This window comes from Bufo bufo, chromosome 1 (genome assembly GCF_905171765.1).
Source record: "Bufo bufo chromosome 1, aBufBuf1.1, whole genome shotgun sequence".
Lineage (NCBI taxonomy): Eukaryota > Metazoa > Chordata > Amphibia > Anura > Bufonidae > Bufo > Bufo bufo.
Genome location: NC_053389.1, coordinates 700,459,150 through 700,483,965, shown reverse-complemented (window position 1 = coordinate 700,483,965; position 24,816 = coordinate 700,459,150).

Genomic DNA, 24,816 nt, shown 5'->3' with positions numbered 1-24,816 from the left:
CCACAAATTTTGTATTTGGCCAAAAATTTTTTTATTTTTTTTATAACAGAATAGAACAACAGTATCTAACGCGTCTATTTTACACTGACAGATGCAGCAAAGGCTGCAAATTTAGTATTTTGCTAAAAATTGGTGTTTTTTTAAACCCAGAATATTATTGCAGGATTTCAAGCTTGTATCTCACTGACAGATGCAGCCAAGGCTGCAAATTTAGTATTTTGCCGAAAATGGGTGTTTTTTTAATTACAGAATATGACAGCAGTATCTAACGCTTGTATTTCACACTGAAAGATGCAACAAGGGCTGTCAAATGTAGTATTTTGCCGAAAACGGGTGTTTTTTTTAATAACAGAATATGACAGCAGTATCTAACTATTGTATTTCACACTGAAAGATGCAACAAGGGCTGTAAAATGTATTCTTTTGCCTAAAAAGGGTGTTTTTTTTAAAACCCAGAAAATTATTGCAGTATTTCAAGCTTAAACGTCACACTGACTAATGCTGCATAGGCCCCAGATGGAAGGTATTGCCAAAAATGGGTGTTTTTTTAAACCCAGAAAATTATTGAAGTATTTCAAGCTTATATTGCACACTGAGAAAACCTGCATAGGCCCCAGATGGAGGGCATTGCCAAAAATGGGTGCTTTTTTAAACCCAGAAAATTATTGCTGTATTTCAAGCTTGTATTTAACAATGACAGATGCAGCCAAGGCCGCAAATTTTGTATTTTGCCCTAAATTGGTGTTTTTTTTATAACAGAATATGACAGTAGTATCTAACGCTTGTATTTCACACTGACAGATGCAACAAGGGCTGTAAAAAAAAATATTTTGCCCAAAAAGGGTGTTTTTTAAAACCCAGAAAATTATTGCTGTATTTCAAGCTTAAAGAGGACCTTTCACTAGATAAAAAAATCTAAACTAAGTATACAGACATGTAGAGCGGCGCCCAGGGATCCCCCTGCACTTACTGTTATATCTGGGCGCCGCTCCGTTCACCCGGTATAGCCTCTGGTATCTTCACATGTTAGGCTCCACCCAGGGGAACCTGCCGGCGTCTCTTTCTCCCATGCTGTAGCGCTGGCCAATCGCTGCGCTCAGCTCATAGCCTGAGAGGTTTTTTTTTCTCTCAGGCTATGAGCTGAGCGCTGCGATTGGCCAGCGCTACAGCCTGGGAGAAGGAGACGCCGGCAGGCTCAACTGGGTGGAGCCGAACATATGAAGATACCGGAGCCTATGGAGCGACGCCCAGGGAAAATAGTAAGTGCAGGGAGATCCCTGGGCGACGCTCTACATGTCTGTATACTTAGTTTAGATTTTTTAATCTAGTGAAAGGTCCTCTTTAAATTTCACACTGACTAATGCGGCATAGGCCCCAGATGGAGGGTATTGCCAAAAATGGGTGTTTTTTAAAACCAAGAAAATTATTTAGGTATTTCAAGCTTGTATTTAACAATGACAGATGCAGCAAATGCTGCAAAATTAGGATTTTGCCCTAAATGGGTGTTTTTTAAATAACAGAATATAACAGCAGTATCTAACACGTATGATTCACACTGACAGATGCAACCAGGGCTGTAAAATTTAGTATTTTGCCCAAAAAGGGTGTTTTTAAAACACAGAAAATTATTGCAGTATTTCAAGCTTAAATTGCACACAGGCAAATGCTGCATAGGCCCCAGATAGAGGGCATTGCCAAAAATGGGTGCTTTTTTAAGCCCAGAAAATTATTGCAGTATTTCAAGCTTAAACGTCACACTGGCTAATGCTGCAAGGCCCCAGATGGAGGGTATTTGACAAAAAATTGTGTTTTTTAAAACCCAGAAAATTATTGCAGTATTTCAAGCTTAAATTGCACACAGGCAAATGCTGCAAAGGGCACAGATGTAGGGTCTTGCCAAAAATGGGTGATTTTTTTAAACCAAGAATATAATTGTAGTATTTAAGCTTCTATTTGACTGTCACAAATGCACATATGCTATGCTGGTGCAAAGAACTTGCATAAAATGGCCGCCGCCACCCACCTAACTAACAGACGGATAAAAGTTTTTTTTCTGGGTCACTGGGCTCATGGAAGGGTAAAAAGATTGTGCACTGCACCCACAAAATAAAATTTAGGTAGAACGCTGAGTTAACAAGCACTTCAGATTAAAGATTCTGTCCTATTCTCTCCCTCACAGCAGCAGCATCCTATCCCTACACTAATCAGAGCAGAGTGATGTGCAGCGCTATGTGACTCGAGCTTATATAGAGGCTGGGTCACATGCTGCACTGGCCAATCACAGCCATGCCATTAGTAGGCATGGCTGTGATGGCTTCTAAGGGCACACAAATTAAACGCTTGTTGATTTGCTGCCCTGCAGCCTTTCAAAAAGCGCCATTAACTCACCGAACTCGAAGCCAAACTTTCACTGAAAAGTTCAGGTTCGGGTCTGGGTTCCAAAAATCCTAAAGTTCGATACGAACCCGAACTTTACAGTTTGGGTTCGCTCAACCCTTTTTATCACTTTTCAGATGCCAGTAGTTATGGTTATGGTCAGGGCTCCTACATCATACATCATAGTGTTAGTAAAAGAAGAAGATTTATCTAGAAGTCAATGAAAAGTTCAAAAGACAAACTAGTAAGAAGAGTGTTGTTACAAATAGGAGACTCAAAACTTGACAAAAAAGGAAAACATCTCACTACTCCACTCAAGTTGGAACGTCCTATACAGAAGTTAGTTGTTCTACTTGAAAGTGATAGAAGACACTTGGAAGTTGAGAACATGAAGGAAAATTCCTCAAATTCATGTTTAAGCCCTACCACTAAGAACATAGAATTAGGTAATTTTGGTGGGAGTGTAGCTGGCCAGCTAAGACCTGTCCTAGGTTGCTAATATATCTTATATGTGTACGGTATATAGCTAGACCTGCTAATAACCTTAATATAGTTCCTATGTTTGTGTGTTAAAGACAAAAGCAGAGTTATTTACAGTGACTTGATATTTGGATGTCATATAACTGTTATATATATTGTGTTCACAGAAGCAGAAAAGATAATATGCCTTTAAGATTCATTATATAATGTAAGGTAAGCTCAATGACCCAGCAGAAGCAACAGAAAGCATAGAGTTAAACTGTTGTTGCTGGTTAGGAGTCTCGACCAATCACAGCCAGCCTCATACACAGCAAGAGTTTTAACCAATCACAGCCAGTCTCACACACAGCCTGTGTGGGAAATCCCCCTAGCAGGAGCTTCTAGAATCATTACACCAGAGGAGAGAAGCCGAACAGACATTAACTCCACTAAGAGCTGTGTCTTATGGAAGCAGAGAATGTTCCTATTGTTAGTATTATGATTAGAACTGTATACTAAACTAGTTATATATGTGGAGAATACAAATGTGATCGCACTCTATATCCAGCATTCTGCCCTGCCTCCATGCTGGATGAGACATTGGTGTACATTTTGGCCAAAGCGTAATAAGCCACTCACCGCGTCAAGGTTGCCTCCATTTGAGTGGTCCCTATCACTAGTTCCTACCTGTTCATGGGCCATGACAGCCACACAAAATCCAGGGAATGCAGGTCAGCGTGCACGCCAAGCACACTCTGCTTTTAACCCCGTCCGGTGCCATTACAGCTTTCATCGGATCCAGGGATGCAAGTACCAACATGCACGCTGAGCCCACCATATACTTCTCCTGGAGCCAAATGGCCACTGGTAGGTTCTATAAAAGCAGACTCAGTTTTATACTGACTTTAAAACCAGCCTCCAGGACAGATTAACTGGTCAGGTGTGCATGACTCAAAGGAGATCGCCACACCTCCAATACATACTACAAAGAAAAATTTTTGGGAATTGAGTCAGCACAACCTGTATATAGGTGCAGATCACTATGGCGAAATACATATACAAACGGAGAATACAAATGTGATCGCACTCTATATCCAGCATTCTGCCCTGCCTCCATGCTGGATGAGACATTGGTGTACATTTTGGCCAAAGCGTAATAAGCCACTCACCGCGTCAAGGTTGTCTCCATTTGAGTGGTCCCTATCACTAGTTCCTACCTGTTCATGGGCCATGACAGCCACACAAAATCCAGGGAATGCAGGTCAGCGTGCACGCCAAGCACACTCTGCTTTTAACCCCGTCCGGTGCCATTACAGCTTTCATCGGATCCAGGGATGCAAGTACCAACATGCACGCTGAGCCCACCATATACTTCTCCTGGAGCCAAATGACCACTGGTAGGTTCTATATAAGCCGACTCAGTTTTATACTGACTTTAAAACCAGCCTCCAGGACAGATTAACTGGTCAGGTGTGCATGACTCAAAGGAGATCGCCACACCTCCAATACATACTACAAAGAAAAATTTTTGGGAATTGAGTCAGCACAACCTGTATATAGGTGCAGATCACTATGGCGAAATACATATACAAACGGAGAATACAAATGTGATCGCACTCTATATCCAGCATTCTGCCCTGCCTCCATGCTGGATGAGACATTGGTGTACATTTTGGCCAAAGCGTAATAAGCCACTCACCGCGTCAAGGTTGCCTTCATTTGAGTGGTCCCTATCACTAGTTCCTACCTGTTCATGGGCAAATGAGACGACCTTGACGCGGTGAGTGGCTTATTACGCTTTGGCCAAAATGTACACCAATGTCTCATCCAGCATGGAGGCAGGGCATAATGCTGGATGTAGTGTGCGATCACATTTTGCATTTTCCGTTTGTATATGTATTTCGCCATAGTGATCTGCACCTACAGACAGGTTGTGCGGACTCAACCCCCCACATTTTTTCTTTGTAGCATATATCGGAGGCGTGGCGATCTCCTTTGAGTCATGCACACCTGGCCAGTCAATCTGTCCTGGAGGCTGGTTTTAAAGTCAGTATAAAACTGAGTCTGCTTGTATAGAACCTACCAGTAGCCATTTGGCTCCAGGAGAAGTATATGGTGGGCTCAGCATGCATGTTGGTACTTGCATCCCTGGATCCGATGAAAGCTGTAATGGCACCGGACGGGGTTAAAAGCAGAGTGTACTTGGCTTGCATGCTGACCTGCATTCCCTGGACTTTGTGTGGCTGTCATGGCTCTTGCATTGCAAAGTATAATACTATCAGATGTCCTGTAGAGGGCAACACTGGACGCCTTTGCGGCGCTGCCTTCGCTTGAGAGAGGGAGCCCCCTTCCTCTATTAACCCCATGGATGCCGCTGCTGTGGCACCTAAGGGGTTACAGCAGAGTGTCAGCATAGAGATGACACTCGCTGCTGATGGCGACGGCTCAGGAACAGAGCCGCCGCAATCACACACAGCAGGGGGGCACAGATTGGGGCAGGGGGCACAGATGCGGGACTGCATCAGGCTGACATTCGCTGGGGGCCGGATACATGGGGGGGGGCGCATCAGGGGCAGGCGGGGACAGGCGGGGACAGATGACCGGAAGGGAGAGCGCCTTCCCAGCAAAGAGGCAGGGCACGAGCATACATTACCTGATTTCAGGCTCTGATCTGCAGAGTGCAGATGAGAGCCTGGAACAGGCATTTTTTACACTGCTGCGATCCGATTGGTTAGTCTGCATAGACTAACTGCAACGAGCCGGACACTGGGTCATTGGGGCTGCTATGCAGTGGGTCAGATTTAGGTGTAACTAAGTTCGTGACGCCAGTTGCAGCTTGCACAGGTACTGTATAGCTCGTGTACTAGGTAAGGAATGCCAGAGGGGGATATTGTCTCTGTATTGTGTCAACGGTGTCTCCTACCTTAGTACGGCTGGACTCCTGTATCCTGGCTCACATGCAACAAATTGAGTGTTGTAAATAGGAGTAATGGAGGAATGATGGAATTCCACACAGACAATAGGGTCCAACTTGGCTTTACTTGATGTTATATTATGCAGCTTTAGATCCATACAATGTTACAGCAATGAGTCTAGGATCCCAGCAGGTGTTGGCAATATGTGGCAGGAATTATATCTATATATTCTGCATCTGAACATACGCCTATAGATCTGGCAGGTATCTGTCTTCTGCTCTGTCTTGGGTTCTGCTTAGTATGGGCCTGACTAGCTATGGAGGTACTTATCTTCTCCTTGTTATGGAATCTGTACTTACAGGACTGCTCGCAGGGTATGGTGGTCTCTTCCTGGAGATCTAGAAGTTCTGAAGTTGCTGCTTTCTTCGTTCATCCAGCTGAGGTAAGGAACTCAGGCTGGGAAGGTTGCTTTGGGCCTCAGGTTAGGCCTGAATCCTTGGTTGGGATCCCTGTTTCCTGGGAGCTCCTATTCACACAGCCTACCCCAACAGGGGGGCTGGTGCACACTCACTCAAACTTTCTGTCCTCCCTCTGAAGTAAGAGTGGGAACATTCCACTCCTCCTCAGATGGGGGAAGCTAGCCTGGAATGGTCTATTCCAGCTAGGTATACTAACTTGCCTTATTCTGCTACATACTGTTGCCACCTGCTGGTGTACATTTGGAATTACAGCAAATATATAAAATACAGACATAGACATGTCAATGCACATTGAGATTACATAGGATATTAACACATTCACATCTTAACAAAATGAAGCTGGGTGACATAGAGTTTACTGACATACTCTGGGATGTTACATAACCAATCGGATCGATTGCCGGCAAGGGACCACTCTGATTGTTCCCTTGCCAGCATTACTGCACTGTATGCTGTCCATGACAGCAGCAGGGCAGGAGCAGAAGCTTTAATCCAAGCGTTTTGCAGCGCTTGGATTAAAGAGCTGCCTGATGTCTATACACGTGCAGCTAGCACGTATATAGCCGTATGGCAGTCGGGAAGGGGTTCATTTACGCTATAAGTTGCATTCACCTATGGACAGTGTAGCTGACACTATTATGTGGAAGACAGGGGCGGACACAGACAGCAGAGGGCCCCTGTGCAAAGAATGTGCCTGGGCCCCCCCAAGCCAAATTCTCAACCTAACCTATTCTGTCCTAACATTACTTATAGCAATACAAAACATACAGGGTAAGGCAACTTTCACATCTGCGGCACTATGCTCCGGCCACCTGATCCGGCAGAGAATGCAAGGAATTGGCCGGACACAAACTCAGGCATGCAACGGTTTGTGTCCCGACGATTCTCTGCATTTTTGCCAGATTGTGGCCAGATCTCTGCCAGACCCCATTAGGCCCCTTTCACACAGTTTTGCGCGGGTGCAATGCGTGAGGTGAACGAATTGCACCTGCACTGAATCTGGACCCATTCATTTCTATGGGGCTGTGCACATGAGGGGTGATTTTCACACATCACTTGTGCGTTGCGTGAAAATCGCAGCATGCTCTATATTGTGTGTTTTTCACGCAACGGAGGCCCCATAGAAGTGAATGAGGGTGCATAAATATTGCAAGCATCCGTAAGCAAGTGCGGATGCGGTGCGATTTTCACGCATGGTTTCTAGGTGACGATCGGGATGGGGACCCGATCATTATTATTTTCCCTTATAACATGGTTATAAGGGGAAATAATAGCATTCTTAATACTGAATGCTCAGTAAATTAGGGATCGAGGGGTTAAAAAATAAAATAAAAAATAAACTCACCTCATCCACTTGTTCGCGCTGCCCGGCTTGTCTTCTTTCTTCTTCTTTGATGACCTTGGAGGAAAAGGACTTTTGGTGACATCACTGCGCTCATCACATGGTCCATCACCATGGTGATGGACCATGTGATGAACCATGTGACGTACCATGTGATGAGCGCAGTGACGTTACCAAAGGTCCTTTTCTCCCAGGTCCTCAAAGAAGAAGAAAGAAGACAAGCCGGGCTGCGCGAACAAGTGGATGAGGTGAGTTTAAATTTTATTTTATTTTTTAACCCCTCCATCTCTAATTTACTGATCATTCTGTATTAAGAATGCTATTATTGTCCCTTATAACCATGTTATAAGGGAAAAGATTAAAATCTACAGAATGCCTAACCCAAACCCGAACTTCTGTGAAGAAGTCCGGGTCTGGGTCTAGGTACGACACTCAGTTTTTTCTCACGCAAAATGCATTGCACTCATGCGAAAACAAAACTGAATAACGCAACGCAATCGCATACAAAACTCATCCCACTCGCAGGCAAAATCGCACTATTTTCCCGCGACGCACCCGCATCCTATCCGGCCCTCAGACGCGACGCCTGTGTGAAAGAGGCCTTATAGTTAATGGGGCCGGCTGGCATTCTGTCTGTATTTAGCAGTGATTTAGCATTCCGACAGGCTGTTCTCTGCTGGAAGAGCCTGCCAGAATCACTAACTCAGATGTGAAAGTAGCCTAATACAGATCCACATATCTCTTACATCCAGTCACGTCTCCTTTGATGTACAGTGCCTTGCAAATGTATTCATCCCCCTTGACTTTTTTCGTATTTTGTTACATTACAGCTTTAAGTTCAATGTTTTGTTAATCTGAATTTTATGTGATGGATCAGAACACAATAGTCTAAGGCTACTTTCACACTGGCATTTCTGGGTCCGCTTCTGAGATCCGTTTCAGGGCTCTCACAAGCGGCCCAAAACTGATCAGTTCAGCCCCAATGCATTCTGAATGGATAAGGATCCGTTCAGGATGCATCAATTTGGCTGCATTTGGTCTCCGTTCCGCTTTTGGTGTACGCCTGACGATGCGGAGCCAAACGGATCCGTCCTAACTTACAATGTAAGTCAATGGGGACGGATCCGTTTTCACTGACACAATATGGTGCAATTGAAAACGGATCCGTCCCCCATTGACTTTTAATGTAAGTCAAGACAGATACGTTTTGACTTAGACTTTTTTTTTATAGAATAATGCAAACGGATCCATTCTGAAAGAATACAAGTGTTTGCATTATCGGTGCAGATCCGTCTGTGCAGATACAAGACGGATCTGCACCGAACGCAGGTGTGAAAGTAGCCTTAGTTGATGAAGTGAAATGAGAAAAATATATAAATAAAACTATTGTTTAGAAATAGAAAACAGAAAATTAGCATGTGCGTATGTATTCACCCCCTTTGTTACGAAGCCCATAAAAAGCTCTGGTACAACTAATTACCTTCAGAAGTCATATAATTAGTGAAATGATGTCTACTCGTGTGCAATCTAAGTGTCACATGATCTGTCATTACATATACACACCTTCTTTGAAAGGCCCCAGAGGCTGCAACACCTAAGCAAGAGGCATCACTAACCAAACACTGCCATGAAGACCAACGAACTCTCCAAACAAGTAAAAGGGACAATGTTGTTGAGAAGTACAAGTCAGGGTTAGGTTGTAAAAAAATATCCAAATCTTTGATGATCCCCAGGAGCACCAACAAATCTATCATAACCAAATGGAAAGAACATGGCACAACAGCAAACCTGCCAAGAGACAGCCGCCCACCAAAACTCACGGACCGGGCAAGGAGGACATTAATCCGAGAGGCAGCACTGAGACCTAAGGTAACCCTGGAGGAGCTACAGAGTTCCACAGCAGAGACTGGAGTATCTGTACATAGGACGACAATAAGCTGTACGCTCCATAGAGTTGCTTTATGGCAGAGTGGCCAGAAGAAAGCCATTACTTTCAGCTAAAAACAAAAAGGCACGTTGTGAGTTTGCGAAAAGGCATGTGTGAGACTTCCAAAATGTATTGAGGAAGGTGCTCTGGTCTAATGAGTCTAAAATGTATCTTTTCGGCCATCAAAGAAAACGCTATGTCTGGGGCAAACCCAACACATCACATCACCCAAAGAACACCATCCCCACAGTGAGACATGGTGGTGGCAGCATCATGCTGTGGGGATGTTTTTCAGCAGCCAGGACTGGGAAACTGGTCAGAGTTGAGGCAAAGATGGATGGTGCTAAATACAGGGATATTCTTGAGAAAAACCTGTACCACTCTATGCGTGATTTGAGGCTAGGACGGAGGTTCATCTTCCAGCAGGACAATGACCCCAAACACACTGCTAAAGCAACACTTGAGTGGTTTAAGGGGGAAACATGTAAATGTGTTGGAATGTCCTAGTCAAAGCCCAGATCTCAATCCAATAGAAAATCTGTGGTCAGACTTAAAGATTGCTGTTCACAAGCGCTGTGGCAAGCTCAAAGAGACTTATCCAAAGCGACTTGGAGCTGTGATTGCCGCAAAAGGTGGCTCTACAAAGTATTGACTTTAGGGGGGTGAATAGTTATGCACATTGACTTTTTCTGTTATTTTGTCCTATTTGTTAATTGCTTTACAATAAAAAAAACTAACATCTTCAAAGTTGTGGGCATGTTCTGTAAATTAAATAATGAAAATCCTCAAACAATCCATGTTAATTCCAGGTTGTGAGGCACCAAAATACAAAAAAAGTCAAGGGGGTGAATACTTTTGCAAGGCACTGTAGATGCTCTCTGTCCTCATCTTCTCCTTTCAGACCAGACCACCATGATGATTTCTTAACTCTGCAGAGTTTGACAGACAGACACACTCTATTATTAGGGGTACAGAAAGGGCAATCTGTCACAAAGACCGTGATCACCGAACAGTGTGTTGTCTTCCTGGCACTAGAGTTAGACACATCGCGGATTGGGTTGACAGATTACTGGTAGGGGCTGGAGAAGTTTCAGCGGTCATGGTCCATATCGGAACCAATGACAAAGTTAGAGGAACGTGGAGAGTCCTTAAAAATTATTTTAGGGATTTAGGTCAAAAGCTTAGGGCAAGGACCTCAAAGGTAGTGTTTTCTGAAATACTGCCTGTACCATGAGCCACACAAGAAAGGCAGCGGGAGATTAGGGAGGTTAACAAGTGGCTCAAGAACTGGTGTAGGAAGAAGGGGTTTGGGTTCCTGGAGAACTGGGCCGACTTTTCTGTCAGCTACAGGCTCTATCGTAGGGATGGGCTGCACCTCAATGGGGAATGGGCAGCTGTGTTGTGGGGAAAGATGGCTGGAAGGTTGGAGGAGTGTTTAAACTAGGGACTGGGGGGGAGGGGGTAATTACATTATAGGATGGGAAGATAGTGCAGATAGAGACCGGGGGCAAGGTAGTGGGACTGGGGGAGAAATGGAAGGAGGGACTAGAACAGTTCACAAGGAAAGGTGTAGGGTTAAAAATATACATAAACCTCTTAATTGTATGTATACTAATGCCAGAAGCCTGACTAATAAAACTGGGGAACTAGAACTAGTGATGTGTGAGGAGGACTAAGACATAGTGGGTCTGGCTGGATGATAACTATGACTGGGTAGTTAATGTACAGGGTTACAGTCTGTTTAGAAAGGATCGTCAAAACCGGAGAGGGGAGGGGTCGGCCTTTATGTAAAGTCCTGTCTAAAGTCCACAGCCCGAGAAGATATAAGTGAAGGACATGAACATGTGGAGTCACTGTGGGTAGAAATACATGGAGGCAAAAACAATAATAAAATACTAATAGGAGTTTATTATAAACCACCTAATATACCAGAGTCCACAGAAACTCTACTACTAAACAAGATAGGCGAGGCAGCAGATCATAATGATGTTGTTATTATTCAACTACCCAGATATAGACTGGGAAACTGAAAGCTGTGCATCTCATAAAGGAAACAGGTTCTTGGCAATAACCAAAGACAATTACCTTTCCCAACTGGTTCAGAACCCGACTAGAGGGACGACCATACTGGACTTATTATTAACCAATAGACCTGACAGAACAACAGATGTGCAGGTTGGGGGACACCTGGGAAATAGTGATCATAAAGTAAAACCCTTCCAATGATCCTTCAAACGAGCGTTTCTACAGGGAGGAACAAAAATACCAAACTTCAAAAAAAGCTAAATTTTGCCAACAAAGAGAGGCCATAGGCGTAACTAACTGGGACAAAGTCCTCAAAAATAAAAATACTGCCACAAAATGGGATAATTTTAAAAGCATTCTAAAATCTAATTGTGAGAGGTACATACCTTATAGGAATAAAGGGTTAAGGAACAAGAAGAAACCAATGTGGATAAATAGAACTGCAAAGAAAGCAATAAATGACAAAAATAAGGCATTTAAATCACTAAAACAGGAGGAGTAAGCACTGAAAAACTAAGGAAAAAAAATAGAATATGTAAAAAACTAATAAAAGCCGCCAAACTAGAGACAAAGAGATTAATTGCCAAAGAGAGTAAAACTAACCCTAAAATGTTCTTCAATTATATAAATGGTAAAAAGTATAAATCTGAAGGTGTCGGCCCTCTACAGAGCAATGAGGGGGACGTTGCAGAGAGCGACGAGGAGAAAGCAAAGCTATTAAAAAAAAAAATTCTCCACTGTATTCACTGAGGAAAATAAACTGTCAGATGAAATGCAGAATGTAGAAGTAAATTCCCCATTTAAAGTGTCCAGTCTGACCCAGGAAGAAGTACAACAGCGACTTAAAAAGATTAAAATAGACAAATCACCAGGACCAGATGGCATACTCCTCCGTGTCCTAAGAGAATTAAGTAATGTCATAGCCAGACCCTTATTTATGACATTTACAGACTCTATACTGACAGGGAGTGTTCCACAGGATTGGCGCATAGCAAATGTGGTGCCAATATTCAAAAAGGGTGCAAAAACAGACCCCGGAAACTATAGGCCGGTAAGTTTAACATCTGTTGTGGGTAAACTGTTTGAAGGTGCTATCTTGGAGGATCTCAATGAAAACAAGCAAATAACATCATATCAGCATGGCTTTATGTGGGATTGGTCATGTCAAACTAATTTAATCATTTTCTATGAGGAGGTAAGTTCTAGACTTGACAGTGGTGAATTAATGGATGTCGTATATCTAGACTTCTCCAAAGCATTTGACACTGTACCACATAAAAGGTTAGTATATAAAATGAGAATGCTCGGACTGGGAGAAAACGTCTTTATGTGGGTAAGAAACTGGCTCAATTATAGAAAAAAGAGGGTGGTTATTAATGGTACACACTCAGATTGGGTCACTGTCACTAGCAGAGTACCTCAGGGGTCAGTATTGGGCCCTATTCTCTTCAATATATTTATTAATGATCTTGTAGAAGGCTTGCACAGTAAAATATTTTTTTTTACAGATGACACTAAACTGTGTAAAGTAATTAACACTGAAGAGGACAATATACAGCTACAGATGGATCTGGATAGATTAGAGACTTGGGCAGAGAAGTGGCAGATGAGGTTTAACACTGACAAATGTAAGGTTATGCTCATGGGAAGGAATAATGCAAATCACCCGTACATACTAAATGGTAAAACACTCGGTAACACTGACATGGAAAAAGGAAAATCTAGGGATTTTAATAAACAGCAAACTAAGCAGTAAAAACCAGTGTCAGACAGCTGCTGCCAAGGCCAATAAGATAATGGGTTGCATCAAAAGGGGCATAGATGCCCGTGATGAGAACATAGTCCTACCACTTTACAAATCACTAGTCAGACCACACATGGAGTACTGTGTACAGTTCTGGGCTCCTGTGAACAAGGCAGACATAGCAGAGCTGGAGAGGGTTCAGAGGCGGGCAACTAAAGTAATAACTGGAATGGGGCAACTACAATACCCTGAAAGATTATCAACATTGGGGTTATTCACTTTAGAAAAAAGACGACTGAGAGGAGATCTAATTACTATGTATAAATATATCAGGGGACAGTACATAGATCTCTCCCATCATCTATTTATCCCCAGGACTGTGACTGTGACTGTGATGAGGGGACACCCTCTGCGTCTGGAGGAAAGAAGGTTTGTACACAAACATAGAAAAGCATTATTTACGGTAAGAGCAGTGAGACTATGGAACTCTCTGTCGGAGGAGGTGGTGATGGTGAGTACAAAAAAAGAATTCAAGAGGGGCTTGGATGAATTTCTGGAGTGTAATAATATTACAGGCTATAGCTACTAGAGAGGGGTCGTTGATCCAGGGACTTATTCTGATTGCCTGAATTTTTTCCCCCCTTAAGTTGGGAAAATTGGCTTGTACCTCACAGTTTTATTTTTTGCCTTCCTTTAGATCAACTTGCAGAATAACAGGCCGAACTGGATGGACAAATGTCTTTTTTTCGGCCTTATATACTATGTTACTATGTTACATCTTAGTTTCCTAGTTTTCCATCATCCTCCCACCTTCTTGAACACCCCATCCTGCCAACCCCAATACTGTGCCCGCTGTGCTCCCTATACTAGTTACACCCAGATAGTTCCGCTTCAATTATTATTGGCACACAGTGTCCTAAAAAATAACTGTGCCCAGGAAACAGTTTCCTTGTCACAAATAGTGTAAACATAATGTTCCCCCAAAATAATTGTGCTAAGCTTATACCGTGCCAGGGTGCCCCCCACAGTAATAGTGCCCCTACAGTAATAATTTCCCCACTGTGCCCCAGAAGTAATAATGCTCCTATAGGGCTCATACTAGTATTCATGTTTCTCATAGTCCCTCAACTGTAATAAAGCCCGCCATAATGCCCCAGTAGTAATAATTCTCTTAATAATGTGTAACAGTAGAAAAATGCCCCCCTATAATTTTCACCAGTACATAAAAATGTCCTGTTGTGTGGCAGCATAAAAAATACCTCCTCTTAGTGACCCCTGTAGAACCCCCATAGTGCCCAATAATTTGCGCCAGTATAAAATACTTCTATATTGTGCCCCGATAGTGCACCTCCCCTTGTCCCCATGGTGCCTGACATAATGTGCCAGTATAAAATAACCCCATAATATGTGACAGTATAATGCCCCTATATAATGACCCCAATAGTGCCTCCCATTCTCCATAGTGCCCCCCATGTATGCTAGTATATTAGATAGGGCCCCAGAAGATGCCCCCATAGTGCTTCTCTCCCCCTTCTTCATAGTGCCCCCATGTCTTCCAGTATATAAGATAGGGCCCCAGAAGATGCCCCCATAGTGCTGCTCTTCCCCCTTCTCCATAGTGCCCCCATGTGTGCCAGGATATAATATAGTGCCCCCATAGTGTTCCTCCCCCTCCATAGTGCCCCCCATGTGTGCCAGTATATAAAATAGAGCCAGGGCAGTTTCTAGGGAATTTTGCCAACAGAGAGAACAATACAAAAGCCCCCCCCCCCCAAATAATGTTTAAAGTCTCCACAGATCTCAGTTTGTTCACTTTCCTTTTCAGTTAGTTTCCCGAAGCTCATGCGCACACATCTTCGGCCAGTGGTGCGCAGCTCCCTCTGCCACATAAAAAGACACCAGTATTAATAAATGCCACAGGGTAGAAGAGGTCTGTTACCGATTTTGCATTAGGGACTAGAAAATTCAGCTTATGCCTTTGACTTTGGCTTGTTTCTGCAGTCCACCCGACCCTCTATAGCAAAACACCTCCCTATATAGTTTCCCCTTTTTAACACTGCCATCGTGTAGTGTCCACCAATACTATGCCCAGTGCTGCCCCATGTGCCTACATTAGTTTACTTCAAAACTGCTGAGAACATGATAAAATTATAAAAGTAGTGAAACTTTTTTGATCCCACCGCTCACTTCTCATTCACTGGCTGCAGTGGTCTCATGTCTCAGTGGAGGGGGACATAGAAGTACACGGGAAGTAGTGGAAGGAGTGCGGCAGGGATCAGAGATGTATCATTACTTTTATTATGAATTTTACATTTTGGGATCTCAGCCCACATGATATCCCAAAATGAATGATGCAGACCTCCAGACAAGATCTAAAAATGTATCCAGATTCCAGATCAGCCCCCAAATGCATACAGACCCAGATTAGACCCCAAGTCAGCCCTAAATCCATTCAGACCCCAAAACAACCCCCAAATTTATACAGATTAGCCCACACATTTACAGTCAGGTCCATAAATATTGGGACATTGACACAATTCTAACATTTTTGGCACTATACACCACCACAATGGATTTGAAATAAAAACGAACAAGATGTGCTTTAACTGCAGACTGTCAGCTTTAATTTAAGGGTATTTACATCCAAATCAGGTGAACGGTGTAGGAATTACAACAGTTTGCATATGTGCCTCCCACTTGTTAAGGGACCAAAAGTAATGGGACAATTGGCTTCTCAGCTGTTCCATGGCCAGGTGTGTGTTATTTCCTCATTATCCCAATTACAGTGAGCAGATAAAAGGTCCAGAGTTCATTTCAAGTGTGCTATTTGCATTTGGAATCTGTTACTGTCAACTCTCAAGATGAGATCCAAAGAGCTGTCACTATCAGTGAAGCAAGCCATCATTAGGCTGAAAAAACAAAACAAACCCATCAGAGAGATAGCAAAAATACTAGGCGTGGCCAAAACAACTGTTTGGAACATTCTTAATAAGAAAGAACGCACCGGTGAGCTCAGCAACACACAAAAGACCTGGCAGACCACGGAAAACAACTGTAGTGGATGACCAAAGAATTATTTCCCCGGTGAAGAAAACACCCTTCACAACAGTTGGCCAGATCAAGAACACTCTCCAGGACGTAGGTGAATGTGTGTTAAAGTCAACAATCAAGAGAAGACTTCACCAAAGTGAATACAGAGGGTTCACCACAAGATGTAAACCATTGGTGAGCCTCAAAAACAGGAAGGCCAGATTAGAGTTTGCCAAACGACATCTAAAAAAAGCCTTCACAGTTCTGAAACAACATCCTATGGACAGATGAGACCAAGATCAACTTGTACCAGAATGATGGGAAGAGAAGAGTATGGAGAAGGAAAGGAACTGCTCATGATCCTAAGCATACCACCTCTTCAGTGAAGCATGGTGGCGGTAGTGTCCTGGTGTGGGCATGTATGGCTGCCAATGGAACTGGTTCTCTTGTATTTATTGATGATGTGACTGCTGACAAAAGCAGCAGGATGAATTCTGAAGTGTTTCGGGCAATATTATCTGCTCATATTCAGCCAAATGCTTCAGAACTCATTGGACGGTGCTTCACAGTGCAGATGGACAATGACCCAAAGCATACTGCAAAAGCAACCAAAGAGTTTTGTAAGGGAAAAAAGTGGAATGTTATGCAATGGCCAAGTCAATCACCTGACCTGAATCCGATTGAGCATGCATTTCACTTGCTGAAGACAAAACTGAAGGGAAAATGCCCCAAGAACAAGCAGGAACTGAAGACAGTTGCAGTAGAGGCCTGGCAGAGCATCACCAGGGATGAAACCCAGCGTCTAGTGATGTCTATGCGTTCCAGACTTCCGGCTGTAATTGACTGCAAAGGATTTGCAACCAAGTATTAAAAAGTGAAAGTTTGATTTATGATTATTATTCTGTCCAATTACTTTTGGTCCCTCAACAAGTGGGAGGCACATATGCAAACTGTTGTAATTCCTACACCGTTTACCTGATTTGGATGTAAATACCCTCAAATTAAAGCTGACAGTCTGCAGATAAAGCACATCTTGTTCGTTTCACTTCAAATCCATTGTGGTGGTGTATAGAGCCAAAAATGTTAGAATTGTGTCGATGTCCCAATATTTATGGACCTGACTGTATACAGGCCTAAAATTTATTCAGACCCCTGTCGTCCCCTATAACCTCCACTTTTTTTCTTAGTACATTAAATGCAGCCATTAGACTAGAAAAAATATATATGGCGTATACTCCTCTCTCTGCTCCTCCTCCAGACGCCATCACTCTTGGTTTAGCGCTGTGTCCTAGCGTCAGTGCTGCACTATGTCCTATAATCACACAGCGCCAGGTCCTAGTGTGCTCCTATGTGCAATACTTCCTGGAGCTGTGCGCTGCCAAGAACATAGTGCAGCACTAGTGCCGCCACAGTATCTCCCCTCATACACTGAGCACCCTCATCATCCACAGTATATCGCCTCATACACTGAGCACCCCCATCCTCCACAGCATACCCCTCATACACTGAGCACCCCCATCCTCCACAGCATCTCCCCTCATACATTGAGCACCCCCATCCTCCACAGCATCTCCCCCCATACACTGAGCACCCCCATCCTCCACAGCATCTCCCCTCATACACTGAACACCCCATCTTCCACAGCATCTCCCCTCATACACTGAGCACCCCCATCCTCCACAGCATCTCCCCTAATACACTGAGCACCCCCATGCTCCACAGCATCTCCCCTCATACGTTGAGCACCCCAATCCTCCACAGCATCTCCCCTCATACACTGAACACCCCCATCTTCCACAGCATCTCCCCTCATACACTGAGCACCTCCATCCTCCACCACATCTCCCCTCATATACTGAGCACCCCATCCTCCACAGAATCTCCCCTCATACACTGAACACCTCCATCCTCTACAATATCTCCCCTCATACACTGAGCACCTCCATCCTCCACCGCATCTCCCCTCATACACTGAACACCCCCATCTTCTACAGTATCTCCCCTCATACACTGAGCACCCCCATCCTCCACAGCATCTCCCCTTATACACTGAACACCCCCATCCTCCACCGCATCTCGCCTCATACACTGAGCACTTCCATCCTCTACAGTATCTCCCCTCATACACTGAGCACCTCCATCCTCCACCGCATCTCCCCTCATACACTGAACACCCCCATCCTCTACAGTATCTCCCCTCATACACTGAGCACCCCCATCCTCCACAGCATCTCCCCTCATACACTGAACACCCCCATCCTCCACCGCATATCGCCTCATACACTGAGCACCCCCATCCTCCACACAGTATCTCCCCTCATACACTGAGCACTTCCATCCTCTACAGTATCTCCCCTCATACACTGAACACCACCATCTTCCACAGCATCTCCCCTCAAACACTGAGCACCCCCATCCTCCACACAGTATCTCCCCTCATACACTGAGCACTTCCATCCTCTACAGTATCTCCCCTCATACACTGAGCACCCCCATCCTCCACAGAATCTCCCCTCATACACTGAACACCCCCATCCTCTACAATATCTCCCCTCATACACTGAGCACCCCCATCCTCCACAGCATCTCCCCTCATACACTGAACACCCCCATCCTTTACAATATCTCCCCATACACTAAGCACCCCCATCCTCCACACAGTATCTCCCCTCATACACTGAGCACTTCCATCCTCTACAGTATCTCCCCTCATACACTGAGCACCCCCATCCTCCACCGCATCTCCCCTCATACACTGAGCACCCCCATCCTCGACAGCATCTCCCCTCATACACTGAACACCCCCATCTTCTACAGCATCTCCCCTCATGTACTGAGCACGTCCCCGCATCTCCCCTCATGTACTGAGCACCCCCCGCATCTCCTCTCATACACTGAACACCCCCATCCTCCACAATATCTCCCCATACACTAAGCACCCTCATCCTCCACACAGTATCTCCCCTCATACACTGAGCACTTCCATCCTCTACAGCATCTCCCTTCATACACTGAGCACCCCCATCCTCCACCGCATCTCCCCTCATACACTGAGCCCCCCCATCCTCGACAGCATCTCCCCTCATACACTGAACACCCCCATCCTCCACAGCATCTCCCCTCATGTACTGAGCATGTCCCCGCATCTCCCCTCATGTTCTGAGCACCCCCTAGCATCTCCCCTCATGTACTGAGCACCCCCCTGCATCTCCTCTCATGTACTAAGCACCTCCTCCCGCATCTCCCCTCATACACTGAGCACCCCCATGCTCCACAGCATCTCCCCTCATACATTGAGCACCCCCATCCTCCACAGCATCTCCCCTCATACACTGAACACCCCCATCCTCCACACAGTATCTCCCCTCATACACTGAGCACTTCCATCCTCTACAGTATCTTCCCTCATACACTGAGCACCTTCATCCTCCACCGCATCTCCCCTCATACACTGAACACCCCCATCCTCTACAGTATCTCCCCTCATACACTGAGCACCCCCATCCTCCACAGCATCTCCCCTCATACACTGAATTTCCCCATCCTCCACCGCATCTCGCCTCATACACTGAACACCCCCATCCTCCACACAGTATCTCCGCTCATACACTGAGCACTTCCATCCTCTACAGTATCTCCCCTCATACACTGAACACCCCCATCTTCCACAGCATCTCCCCTCATACACTGAGCACCCCCATCCTCCACACAGTATCTCCCCTCATACACTGAGCACTTCCATCCTCTACAGTATCTCCCCTCATACACTGAGCACCCCCATCCTCCACAGAATCTCCCCTCATACACTGAACACCCCCATCCTCTACAATATCTCCCCTCATACACTGAGCACCCCCATCCTCCACAGCATCTCCCCTCATACACTGAACACCCCCATCCTTTACAATATCTCCCCATACACTAAGCACCCCCATCCTCCACACAGTATCTCCCCTCATACACTGAGCACTTCCATCCTCTACAGTATCTCCCCTCATACACTGAGCACCCCCATCCTCCACCGCATCTCCCCTCATACACTGAGCACCCCCATCCTCGACAGCATCTCCCCTCATACACTGAACACCCCCATCTTCTACAGCATCTCCCCTCATGTACTGAGCACCCCCCAGCATCTCCCCTCATGTACTGAGCACCCCCCGCATCTCCTCTCATACACTGAACACCCCCATCCTCCACAATATCTCCCCATACACTAAGCACCCCCATCCTCCACACAGTATCTCCCCTCATACACTGAGCACTTCCATCCTCTACAGCATCTCCCTTCATACACTGAGCACCCCCATCCTCCACCGCATCTCCCCTCATACACTGAGCCCCCCCATCCTCGACAGCATCTCCCCTCATACACTGAACACCCCCATCCTCCACAGCATCTCCCCTCATGTACTGAGCACGTCCCCGCATCTCCCCTCATGTACTGAGCACCTCCTCCCCAGCATCTCCCCTCATGTACTGAGCACCCCCCCCGCATCTCCCCTCATACACTGAGCACCCCCATGCTCCACAGCATCTCCCCTCATACATTGAGCACCCCCATCCTCCACAGCATCTCCCCTCATACACTGAATTTCCCCATCCTCCACCGCATCTCGCCTCATACACTGAGCACCCCCATCCTCCACACAGTATCTCCCCTCATACACTGAGCACTTCCATCCTCTACAGTATCTCCCCTCATACACTGAGCACCTCCATCCTCCACAGAATCTCCCCTCATACACTGAACACCCCCATCCTCTACAATATCTCCCCTCATACACTGAGCACCCCCATCCTCCACAGCATCTCCCCTCATACACTGAACACCCCCATCCTCCACAATATTTCTCCATACACTAAGCACCCCCATCCTCCACACAGTATCTCCCCTTATACACTGAGCACTTCCATCCTCTATAGTATCTCCCCTCATACACTGAGCACCCCCATCCTCCACAGCATCTCCCCTCATACACTGAACACCCCCATCCTCCACAATATCTCCCCATACACTAAGCACCCCCATCCTCTACACAGTATCTCCCCTCATACACTGAGCACTTCCATCCTCTACAGCATCTCCCCTCATACACTGAGCACCCCCATCCTCCACTGCATCTCCCCTCATACACTGAGCCCCCATCCTCGACAGCATCTCCCCTCATACACTGAGCACCCCCATCCTCCACAGCATCTCCCCTCATACACTGAGCACCCCCATCATCCACTGCATCTCCCCTCATACACTGAGCACCCCCATCCTCCACAGCATCTCCCCTCATACACTAAACACCCCCATCCTCTACAGCATCTCCCCTCATACACTAAACACCCCCATCCTCTACAGCATCTCCCCTCATGTACTGAGCACCTCCTCCCCAGCATCTCCCCTCATGTACTGAGCACCCCCCCAGCATTTCCCCTCATGTACTGAGCACCTCCTCCCCCGCACCTCCCCTCATGTACTGAGCACCTCCTGCATCTCCCCTCATGTACTGAGCACCTCCTGCATCTCCCCTCATGTACTGAGCACCCCCTGCATCTCCCCTCATGTACTGAGCACCCCCCCCAGAATCTCCCCTCATGTACTGAGCACCCCCCCGCATCTCCTCTCATGTACTGAGCACCTCCTCCCCTGCATCTCCTCTCATGTACTGAGCACCTCCTCCCCAGTATCTCCCCTCATGTACTGAGCACCCCCCTGCATCTCCTCTCATGTACTGAGCACCTCCTCCCCAGAATCTCCCCTCATGTACTGAGCACCTCCTCCCCAGTATCTCCCCTCATGTACTGAGCACACCCCACATCTCCTCTCATGTACTGAGCACCCCCCAGAATCTCCCCTCATGTACTGAGCACCCTCCCCCCCATACACTGAACATCCCTCATGCACAGGCTCCAGCACATTTACAATATAGTTTGTACTCACATAGGGCCCTGATAGTGATCTTCCCCCTCCATAGTGCCCCCCATGTGTGCCAGTATACAAGACAGGGCCCCCCAAAGTGCTCATAGCCCTTCATAGTGCCCCCCATGTGTGCCAGTATATAAGATAGGGCCGCTCATAGTGCTCCTCCCCCTCCATAGTGCATCCCATGTGTGCCAGTATATAATATAGGGCCCCCCATAGAGCTCCTCCTCCTCCATAGTGCCTTCCATGTGTGCCAGTATATAAAATAGGGCCCCAATAGAACTCCTCCCTTTCCATAGTGCCTCCCATGTGTGCCAGTACATAAGATAGGGCCCCAAGTACATGCCCCCATGAGTACAAGATAGGACCCCTAGCAAAGTGTAAATAAAAAAATTAAACACTTATAGTTACCTCCTTGCCGCTTCCAGCGATGTGATACAGGCCTCTTCTGGCCTGTGTTCCGCGCTGTAGGGCTCAGGTGGCGCGATGATGTCATCACGCCGCCTGCCCCAGCCTCTGATAGGCTATAGCCACTAGGCCTGCAGCCTATGAGAGGACTGGGGAAGGGAGACGCCTCTCCCCTACCCGCTGCAACATCCATCTGTATCGCCGTCCTAAGGACGGCGATACAGATGAACATAGAGAGATGAGAGCTTCCACAATGGAAGAGCTCATCTCCCCCTGCCGCCGGTAAGAAGGTCCCCCCCTGCACTGGGCCCCTGTGCAGCCGAACTGGGTGCACAGGTGGTATGTCCGCCCCTGGTGAAAGATATAAATGGTTCTTTGCATGGCACTAATATGGTTTATATATATTATATGAGCGCATAGGCACTGCTAAAAGGGTAATACTGTATTGGCACAGAAATGTAGTAATTAATATTTTAGAATGTTGTCACAAGGGCTTATTCAGACCAGAGTTGAAAAACTCATCTGCAACACGCCGCCCCCCAGGACCGATCATGTCCCAGGTATAGTGGAATGCCCAGTGGTGTGCTGTGGCCTTTAATAGTCTGTGTGTGTGTCATGGTGCTCCTACATGGATACAGCCTATCCCCAGGGTTAGGCTCCGAAGCAATAAAGAGGGATAGTTAATGGTGGAGTTGGAGAAAAAAATATAGAGTCCAGACCTTGATAAAGTTCAACAGCTTTACTTGGGTAAACTTGCATCCAGACAATATCCAAGCTTTCTCTTGGTTCCAGCAGGCTTTGGCATAAACTGGCAGGCAAACTTGAGTACTCTGCTTTCTCCCTCTGCTGTGCTAAACTCGGCTTGGGTCTGGTTACTGGACATTTGGTTGGTTCTGGTATCTGTGGATTGGGGTGCTGTTGTCCCCCTCCCGACACTCAGTAAGTAAATTAGCAAGGAGTCAGTGGGCTCTATGAGATACTTCCCTTTGGAGAGACTCCTGCCGCAGCTGGAGAACTTTCCCCTCTCTGCGACATCTTTCATGTCTTCTTAGCTCCACTATCGGGTCTAAACTGGAATGAGCTAGAACAGCAACCCTTCCTTCTGGTAGGAAGCAGGACTGGCCCACTTCTGCCCACCCACACGCTGCCACCTGCTGGTGAACCAGGCACAATACATAAACATAACAGTTGCATAACAATAATATAAATTCACAATGGTGAAGGACCTGGAAATAAATACACAGATGACATTCATGTTAGACCATTAGAGACAATAGCAGAGTGCAGAAATGGTAATACCACTCTGGGGTATTAAACATCCATGTTCCGTCTTATAAAAACAGACTGTTTTTCATCTGTGTGAAATCAGTATTGTCTTTGACTGTGTTCTGCTTGTCTATTTTTTTTACATTCATATGGCATCAGTATGTTATACATGTTTCAAAAAAGCAGTACTAATGGCATTCATTTATTTTAAGAGTCTTCAAGCAACCATGCATGAAAACGGACTGCACAGAAATGGTGTCCATGTGCTGTTTTTTTTTTACAGACCCGTTGATAAGAATGGGCGAGACTAGAGTGAGAATCACACCAAAGTAATGCATGCAGCAATTTTCTCTGCATGGACCTTGTGAAAAATGTGGAAAATCCGACATTACTTATTGAAGAGACTTGATTCTGCTGGTGCCCATGTTACAAATTTTATTTTGCGATAGCAGTATTATTACCGTATATTATTAAAATGAAAGAAGAATCATCTGTATATCATTTGGGAACAAATGTAACTTCTTCTGATATATAATATAAAATATTTAAATACATTCACTATAAATGTAAATTTATTTAAATTAGCTGATTTGAACTTGTCATTGAATTTGGCAAAAACAATAGCATTTAATTATGCCAGCTCATATTCTGCTTTCTTTATTCTACCATGGAACATTTTAGAAGGTACTAATATCCTAGGGTTAATGCTGATTTCAGATGCAGCTTTCATTTATTTTGGCATATTTGACCTTGCACTTGACTGGCCTCATGACTCAATCGCTTGGAAGTTGTAAAGTACTGAAGACCTTCAAAGATCCATTGCTATGTTCAGATCATTTCCTCTAGAGACTGTGGATTGCTAGTTTAAACTATTTCAAAGTTTATGTGAGAATCAAAAAACATTCTGCAAAAAAAGAATTCCAGCAAT